The sequence below is a fragment of the Sparus aurata genome, chromosome 15 (genome assembly GCF_900880675.1).
Source record: "Sparus aurata chromosome 15, fSpaAur1.1, whole genome shotgun sequence".
Classification (NCBI taxonomy): domain Eukaryota; kingdom Metazoa; phylum Chordata; class Actinopteri; order Spariformes; family Sparidae; genus Sparus; species Sparus aurata.
Window position 1 is genome coordinate 28,827,331 of NC_044201.1, and position 9,957 is coordinate 28,837,287.

A 9,957-nucleotide genomic window follows, 5' to 3' on the forward strand; every position below is an offset into this window, starting at 1 on the left:
GAGCTTTTGGGATATATAAGTGGATTTATCTTCGCTCCTGTTTATCAACCTGACTGCAGCAGTGATGCACGGACGTGATTCCCACTTTCAGGTGTTTATATTCTGTAATATTGACTGCTGGCTGAAGGGGAAATGTAATTCATACAGAGAGGAGAGGGGAAAAGAAGAAAGGGAGACGCAAGGTGAAACTTTGCTCTGCTGGTGTTGAACACACCATGGAGGTAATGTCTAAATGTTGTTATTCCTGTTACCTTAAGTCTCATTCGCTGACTTCTTCCCTCTCTCCCACAGAAGTTCTCCTGTAGTGACAGGTGACCAAATGAAACACACAGTTACTTTGAGTAACCTTTTGGAATTCTCTGGGTTTGAAACTTGGAAATATTTGGGACAATACAAATACACAGCTCAGCAAAATATAACACAGGTCTAGACGTTTTGCAGAAATTATATCTTTAACTAGTTTAGGTTGCCAAAAAAATCATGCTGGTGTGTCGATATCCTACTGATCCAGTTATTAGAACAGAAAAAAGGCACTAATTCAAACCAAAGGCATCTGATGAAAAACTTAACTCCAGTAAGACACATTTATAGCTAATTATTGCTAACCCGCATGATGAATATTGAAACTCCACCACCGCTGACAAATATGATTACTGATGTCAGTAATTTATCGCATTTTGGTCTTCAGTGACAGACTGGATTAAATGCAGGACATTGAGATGGCGAGTCTGACTGCAAGCATGCTGCAGACTTATTTAGTATTTTAATCAAGTTTTCAATTACTGTTTCTTTGGCTACAGCACCTCCTAAAGCGTTCCTTCCTTCTGAGCTTTCGCTGTCAGCCAAATTATTGTGTGGTGAGCTGGACAGCAGAGCAAAAAGCTGCAGGGAATAAGGCTAAGTCCCCATTCTCTCCTTTTCTCTGCCTCTCTCTCACTTTATCCACAGTAATCCCCAAGAGCCCGGATGATAATGGGTAATGGATCTGCAGGCCCCTCCCTTCCGGAGACACACACACTCAGCGGGGATGCTGAGGGTGCAGGTTCCTGTGTCTAACATCGTACGTCCCTGGACCTTGTATCAACGGCGATTAGCTGGCTAACAGGATTACCGCCATCTCTCCATCCATACCTTCCAATATTTGCTGTCCTTTCCTCCTATGCTGCAGGTTTTCAGCTCCCTTGCCACAGGTATTGGGACAAGTGAGACAGGAAATACCGGGGTGTTAAAAAGGGAAAAGTTCATGAACTGTAAAAAAAAAAGTCAGGGCTGATTGAGAGAGTCAGTTACATTGGACTCTCGGGCTGTGGTGTTATTAACACTTTGCAAAGCTTTTTTTTCTTTCTTGTTTCATTACAGAGAAGACGTGTGGCAGCAGTTTGTGGCCCGATCTCACACAAACTGTACAGTGAGTCGATAGAAAGTTAAATTGTAAACTAACGGCTTGTTTTGTCAGTTAATTGGACAAAAATTTGTACAGGTGTGCTGTGAAGGTTGACTTCAGTGCTGACTTGAGCGTGGTGTTCGTGGTTTTCACTCCAGATTGGTACAGAGTGGGGAATGTGCCGTGTCATGAGCTGCCTGCACTCCATTTCCCTGCTCCTGCTACTGCATAACATGTGGTAAATGGACAAATGCGTGAATTTGCTGCATTTGCTGTAGACAGAAAAGACCAAAGTTTGGCTCTGTTGGGCAGAAAAAAAATGGGGATTAACTGTTCCGTATGAATCTGATGTCTATGCTGAGCTGTGCCAGTCACCAGCATTGGAATTTAGCAGCAGGATATGACATGACATTTAGTTTCAGGCCTCTAACGATTTTGATAGAATCATCTGCCATTACAGGCACACACAGTTAAGTGTCCTCAGCAAATCAGTTCCAACCCGCAGTAAGCAGAAGATTGTTTACCACTTAAGTAAGTGCAGTTTTAGTGGAACACAAAAGTCTTTCTTTGCTTAGCTAAGCGAACAAGACAGCACCAGAGGCGACCCCGTTACGCTAAAGTTGTTTTGAAAATAAAAAGTAAGAGCTGTAACAGGAGATAAAGGAGAATGAAGGGATTAAAACAGAAAACTGAGGAGAATGAGTAGACACAAGGTTTCTTTCTCACCAAAGTCGTGATGTGTCAAAGGAAACAGCGTCACGGGGTAAAGCCGCCAACAGGTGCAACAGGGTTGCTATCCAAGCTTAACTCACTCAAAATGATTTATTTTGTTTCTTCTTCTCTTTACATTTCTGCGGCAGAAGAGTTGGGGTCCAGAGAAAGGTTGGAAGATGGATGAAAGGCTTTACTGTGTTGCTGCGCTGACCCAACCCGGTGGTCGATATCCTAACAGAGACAAATCAAACGCCCCCCGATGTCCAGTAGCCCCGGGCCATTCAGCGTATTTCAAAGTCCTTGGATCTCAACCCTTTGCAGAGGCACGAGCAGCTCCTTTTAACTGATGCCCAGCAGCAACAACCCACAGAGCTGCAGAATAATTCTCCACATCCCAGGTATAAGCACCGATACTCAAATTGCTCCCCGTCAGGTCTCATGTTCACAGGTTCATAACCTGCTTAAATATATATTTTCCATGTCTCCCTCTGCCTTTGTTCTACTCATCAGAGTAAGTTAGCACAAGTCTACCTTGTTAAACTCACCCACTGCTGCACAGAAAACCTTTTGAAGTGAAAAAAATGGCCGACGTTCACGTCTTCAAGTCACAACAGGGCAGGATGAACATACCCGTGGGACCCACGCCCGCCATCTTCAGGGTTCCTACAAGGACGGCCCTAACAGCACTCTGCATGGTAGATGAATTATTACTGCATGCCAGTTTTATTAAACCCAATTTAATGATTAATATAAAAAAGGCTTCAGAACAGATTGTTCCACAAGGTTAAACAAAGTAGCACCAGCGCGTTAACACAGTGAACACCGTCCTGAAGTCATTTGATGAAAAGGTTTTAGCTGGTTTGTTTGGTCTGCACAGATTTTAGCTTTTAGGACGACATATTTGTTGGTTTGCACAACAATTTATCCGTCTGTACTGAGCATATCTGGGTTGATGACACAATACTTGGAAGTCACGTGCAGGATGAACAAATTCACAGCACCCACGTTTTTGTATCATTTTGTTTTTTCTGGGTTTGATAAATTCAAAAGTTATAGAGCCTTTTTTTAAGACAATTTAAGACTATCATGGTTATGACAATGTTTTTTTTTTATTATTGTAAAAATAAACAACCATGCCATTATCTTAAAATGTATTGATTTGACACTGATCAAGTCTTTCCTGGGAAAGAATTTGACTTTTTACGATGTAGTTGTACTGGTTTTGAGATATAATTTCAAAACTTTTAGACTTATTTGTTCACATCTTTTCTTTGTTTTCGAGACAAATGCCCCAGATTCTAGTCTGGCTGCTCTGGCAGCTTCAGAGACGAGACAATTTTACATATTTAAGAAAAATCTTGGCAGGGTTTGTTCTCGTCTTTGTGAGCTGGCTTTTCTTTTGGTGTAAACCGAAGACACTAACAAACGTTAACGAAAAGGCTTCAGCGGTTCTTCAAATGTTCTTTGAATCCAGTCCGAGCACTCCGACTCTGATTCTGTGCACAGACCTCATTTGAAGCTGAGACGTACTGAGACAGAAGTGATGGACACGCTCGCAGCGCTACGAGACTGCAAAATAACCGAGCCTAAAGGTGTCGTTCATAACTGCCCCGTGCCTCCTACGTGACTGTGTGGGAGAGGACAGCTCAGATATCTATGGATCATACGATGACAAATTCACCGCCAGCCCACGCTGCTGTTGCCGTATTGGCAGCGTGTACGCTCTGAGATTGATGAGTTCAAGCTAAACTGATCTATAGAGTTGACATAATGCACCAGCAGAGAGTTGCTTTTTTAACAATATCCAGCTCACTTAGCATGAAATAACAGCATGCTGTCGTATCTGCACGGGGACACATCATGTTGAGAAAATCTTCACAGATTCCCGCCTCGTAGATGATAAGCATGACATTTCCCTGACAGCAATTAGAGCCTCCCGTATGTCACGTCGCAGAGCCGAGATTAATTCCACCATTATACTGAACCACCAACAAATAGACGCCTATTTGATCAAATTGTTAAGCTTTGCTGTGTTTATTTCCATTTGCATTCAATCAATAACCATCAAACAGTTCAACAAGGAAGCTGTGACACAGACGCTGTCCTTCCGTATATTTATGTAAAATAAGGTAATAAGCATCATCTTATTCACTGAGAACTCCTCCTCATGAAAGGAAAACAAACTTAATTGCTCTGAGCTCGCACAGCGTTTCCATTTGAATACGCGCTAAGTGTTGCAGCACGTTTGATTTCCGTCTCAAGAGCACATTTGATTAAACTGATTTGAAACTCTAACAATCATTGAAATAATTTATTCTTTTTACAAATTCAACAATTTGATGCCATTATCACAATCAGTGTTTAAATTAGGCGACACATCCACTTCAGCTCGTTGCTTCGAGTGGAAGACCTGGACGCTTTAGCGGACGTTTAGCGCCATGTATTTGAGACAGAATGAACTAACGGCGGTGTTGACCTCTTCGGCACTGTAAGGAGCCCCAGATTTCAATTTTGTATGGCACCATAAAATATAAAAACTGTTATTGGGATTCTTTTGGCGGTTATCAAGGATGTCCATTATATCCAGTATCCACTGCTGCCACCCTGATCCAGAACTCAACACGAAACAAATGACCAATACTAACTAGTGAGTGTAACGGTACATTTGTCCTGAACCGTTACAGTACGGACATCACGGTTGGTTCATGCCATCACACGAAGAATAATCGACTGCTGTTGGTGTTCAGCGTGAAACCAGGACTTCAAGTGAAACTCTCGCCAAAAAGCAACCAAGGCTTTATTTGTGATTGAATATGAGTCAAACCTTCGTGTAAATGCATAATTATGACCAAAGAGGCACTTTTAAGATTTACCGCATTTTTGTTTTCGGGCGAGCTTATTTTCAATGGAGTGCTACGGGCACTTTTACGATAGCATCAAAATCTGTATTTTTAAAACAGTAAGAAGGCTCAACACAACATGAAGCTTTGCTCGTAGTATCACCAGGGTCTCTACACATGAACACGAGCATTGAGAATATTGTTTGTGTACACAGAGTTTACTAAAAAGAAGATTTTTGGACAACTCACGTTATCACAGACCGACACTTTTTGTCTGCCATGACGGCGGCGCGCCGGAGATGCTACTGCTAACGTGAGTAGGGTTGGGTATCGTTTAGGTTTTATCCGATACCGGTGCCAAACCGATACTTTTGAAACGGTGCCGGTGCTTAAACGGTGCTCGAACCCGTGCTTAAAGTATGGAAAACATACAAAATTTGTCCAAAAACAATGTTTTTTTTATTTTTAAGGCAATTTGTGAAGTGCAAGTTGAACAGAATATTAATTTAAATTAAAAAAATATATAACATTTAAATACAACTAAGACTAAGAAATAAATTAACCAATATAAAATAAAATTCACAACAAAATGTCATAATAAAAACAGCAGTGTATCGAAACCAGCAGAAATACAGAACACGATAAAAACAGCAGTATCAAAATGAGCAGAAATACAGAACACAGAGAACATGCAAAAACATCACAACTTTAAACTTTCAGCAGTTTTTCTGCAAAAAGATGACCATGTTGGCCTTTTCTGGCGATATGCGGCATCGCTCTTGGCTGATGGCATGCCCAGCGCAAGAGAAAACCCTTTCGGAGGGCATTGATGAGGCTGGGACACACAAGTAGGTATCTGATAGGGCAGATAAATTGGGGAGAGTATCCCTCTTACCCCACCACCAGGCCACAGGGTCTTGTCCAGAGGAAATTGCAGGCAGACCTTTGTAGATGGCCAGCTCCTTCTGCACCTGCTCTGTGATGGAGGGGGCACTGCTGGCTGTTTGAGAAGCTGCCTGGAGAAACTCTCTGTCCTCATCCTCAAACAGCTGCTCCAAGTCCGACTTCCTCTGGTCCTTTCTTGGCTGGAAAACAAAAAAGTGTAAGGCTTGTTAAAAAAAAAAAAAAAAAAAGAGATCAATTTTAGAATATAGTGGTATATGGTTCTTCTGATTCAAAAATTCTGAACTTACATGTTTTTCTGGCTTGTCCATCTCATCCTCCTCAACCTCACAGTCTCCCTTGCACATATACATTTGAAAACGGTCAAAACGTCCGTGTTGGCTGTTCTAGTGTTACCAACTCGACTTAAATTACACATTGAGTTACTCACCGCATGAAGAAAGGCTGCTGTGCTTGTCAACCGTGGTGTCCTCGACATTGGCAGGGCTGGGACTCTCTTCAGCAAGGATGCTAGCTCCGTTGGCGGCAGCAGATGTGCTCGGTGCCGGATCTCGCAGGCGATGAAAGACGGCGCATTGCTCGGCTTTTAGAAAGATGCTATGCGTTGACAAATGCTTCGTCAAATAGCCTACGAGGTGTTACCTCCCTTGCAAAAAACTGTCCTCAAGCACTTGTTACAGGTAGCCGAGTTTTGATGTGAAGTAGAGCCAAACTCGCGAGCGTTTTGCCTTCGGCATTGTAGATTCACTTCACTCAAAGCAGGCGCAGAACTTACGTAACGTGTAGCGGCGGAACGGGAATAGCGGCGCGCAGGGGGGGGTGTAATTAAAGGTACAGTGGCACCGAAATAAAGCACCGAAATCTGCGTTGCTTTTCGGTCTGGTTACTACCGTTTCTGTCAGCACCGGTGCCATTATGGTACCGGGTATCGGTACCCATCCCTAAACGTGAGTTGTCCAAAAACCTTCTTTTTAGTAGCCTAAACTCTGTGTACACAAACAATGTTCTCAATGCTCGTGTTCATGTGTAGAGACCCTGGTGATACTACAACAAAGTTTCATCAGTTTTGATGCTAGCGTAAAAGTGCCCGTAGCACTCCATTGAAAATTAGCTTGCCCAAAAACGAAACTACGGTAAATCTTAAAAGTGGCTCATCCATCATAATTATGCTTTTACACAAAGGTTTGACTCGTATTCAATCACAAATAAAGCCTCAGTTGCTTTTTGGCGAGAGTTTCACTTTAACGGTGAGCTCCTTTAACTTGGTAAACTTGGTAAGCAACTTATGTTAACGTAGATAAACAGCCAACCAAACTCACGAGCCAGGAAGCGAGCGCCTTGCTCCGTTATTTACTGTCTCCATGTACGACAGGTGAAAGACTTTGAGTAAAACTGTTATAGAAACAAAAAGAGAGAGAACATATCTCTTATTAGCATAAAAACTGTTACTGAGTGACTAAAACACAGGTGATAGGTGCTAACGTTAGCCATTAAGATAACAACAGGTGCTATGTCATATGCAAATATGAAAGGTAAACGTAATTGATATGCTAATGTGGTTAAAAAAAAAGGCTTGAAACGCTATTAGCATGCTAACACGGTCAAACAACAGGCTAAAACACTTCTAGATTAGCATTAAGAGAAAATACATCTAAGATACTTAAACTTGTGCTTTAAGGTGCCAAACAACCAAAACTTACAACTTATCGCCTTCGAAGGTGTCTAGACGAAGTTTAAGACACGAGGAAATCCTCCATCATGTTCATCACAGCTTCACTTGTTTACAACAACTCGTCTGTATCCCATAATGCATAGCGTATCTCTTACAAGCCTTCAAAATAAGAGTACATCATGAAGTAATGCAAAGCAATGTAATATTATCACTTTTTTAGCTGTAAATAGTATTTTTTTTAACATTGCATGAATCATGCACTCCCTTTCAGAGCAAATCACAACTTTTACCAGAGGGCAGAAGAGGAATGTTTGCAATGGAAGTTACAGAAGTAATGATTTTAAAAATGTTGTTTAGGTATGATGGTTTATTGATTATTTTATTGATCATCCTGATATGAAAGCAGACATGCAAAACAATACTTGTGTTTCCTGTTTACTGCTTAATGCACTTAACGGTGTCCCAACTATCTCAGATGGAACTAGCTGGACATGATAACTTACACTACCGTCTGTTGAAACCAGATGAAAAGAAACCGATGCATTTAGTATTTATTTTACTTTATTCCTGTTGAACCAAACTCCAACTGTGACCTCACAACCAAAGTACATATCACAGCATGACGTCTGCACACCACTAATACTGCAAAATACTCTTTATTAGATCTGAGCTGGGTTCAGGTTGAGGTCTGGAAGTTTAATATGGAGAGATTGACTGAAAATGAAGTGGTGTGATGGAAATGATGAAATGCTTGGATCATTATTCAGCGCAGCAGTGGCTCAAATTCTAATAAAGCTACCTTACTGCGTAGTGGACGGTGTTCTACCTGGATGCAAGAAAGCAAAGGTGACGTCTGGACATTTTAATCTATTTGAGTGTTACACAGCTGATGTCTATGGCGAGCGTCAATTATGTTGATGACACGCAGCACCGCAGTGACTTAATGGAAAGCCACTTTATAGTGTGATTACAGGGCTAGCAGCCGTGTGAATCATCTTGGAATTATCTCATGTAATAATCGTAATAATACTCTCGTAACAAGACGTTTTGTTTTTTTTTTACTTTCTTTCCATTCTACTGACGTGACATGAAAGCAGCGTACAGGGTGAGAGATGGAGCCACTCACAAGATCAAGATTGCTCCAGGATCAAAGAAAGACATTTGAGAAATAAAAGCTGCAACTAACAATTGATTCACGGCTCATGGAAGGCAGGGAAAGTAGAGCGATCTGCCAGAGATGACGACGCACGCGGTCCTACATAAATGAAAAATAGACGTGAAGGAGAAGCTGGAATAGAGCTCTGAATATTAAGAGCTTGTGAAATAATAAAGACGAGACATGACGTAAAGACTCCAAGAGGCCTTGATATTATCATTATAATATAATTTTCTCAGTATTTTGATGTCTTTTCATATTGTGATTATCCAACAGGATGATTTCCTTGTTGGAGAAAAACAACAGATCATTATTTTTGTACATTTTGGCATATTTATCTTGAGACATACACGGTGTTTTCTTTAAGAATAAATGATGCACTTAATAAGAAAATGATGTAATGATGAGAGAAGAATATGATGAAAAATATGTCATTTTGGGATATGAATGATCAAGAAGAGAACAAATCTTTTTAACTGCACTTTGCCCATCTTTTCATAAAGACCAGGTATCTTAATGTCCGCCGTCTGAATAGCAGCTGCTGGTCATTAGGTCCAGCTTTACTGGTCAGCATGTGTCGGTGGCCTGAATGTGCTGAGTGCATATTAACCACGGGGGCTCCTCTGGCTGTGGCGTCTTCGTTAAGCTCCCTTTGCACCACGTTTTGTTCAACATATGTTCTAATATAGTCCTTGTTTAAATTCCTCGACTTAATGACCCAGCCGTTCTGCACATTTAAAAATGTTGTAGTGTGTCACTGCGGCCAGAGGAGCGATGCTCGGCGGAGCGGCGAGTTAAGGCACATTTACTCCGTATGTTTAAGTCAAGATCAAGATGTGTGTTTCACAGTGCAGCTACGTCGGAGTAAAAGATGAAGCTCCTGTGAGGACCAGTAGAAGCGAAGGTTTCTCCTGATCCACAGCAGCCTGATTTATCATGTTTGCAGGAAATAAAAACAACAAGAAACAAACAAAAGCCTCTAAATCCAGTGGGGGAAAATACTTTGTCTGCAATTAGGACTGATCGGTCAGGCATCTGCAGACACACTTGGCTGTCCTGCACTAACCTGCGTGTTTCATCCTCATTAATGCCCTGAAAAATACAGTTAAACAAGAGGAAGCACAGCGAAGCACAGGGCATGAAATGAAGTCAGAAATGTGTATCACTCGGTATATTTTGTCTTTTATCTCGATGAAACTTTGCCACAATGGAAAATAAAACCCCTCCTGGTGATTATTTCTTCTGAAAGCGTAAAGCCGTCATATCTTATTAATGTTAAACACTCAAA

General features: G+C 41.4%; 1 long non-coding RNA gene across 1 annotated transcript; it reads right to left on the reverse strand.

Annotated features, from left to right (window-relative positions):
- Window positions 1-251: 251 nt before the first annotated feature.
- Window positions 252-7,624, reverse strand: LOC115596923 (uncharacterized). The gene is made up of 3 exons (XR_003986974.1): window positions 7,542-7,624; window positions 7,161-7,233; window positions 252-299 (listed from the first exon to the last, which is right to left on the reverse strand). It is a non-coding gene; the product is annotated as an uncharacterized LOC115596923 (long non-coding RNA).
- Window positions 7,625-9,957: the final 2,333 nt, after the last annotated feature.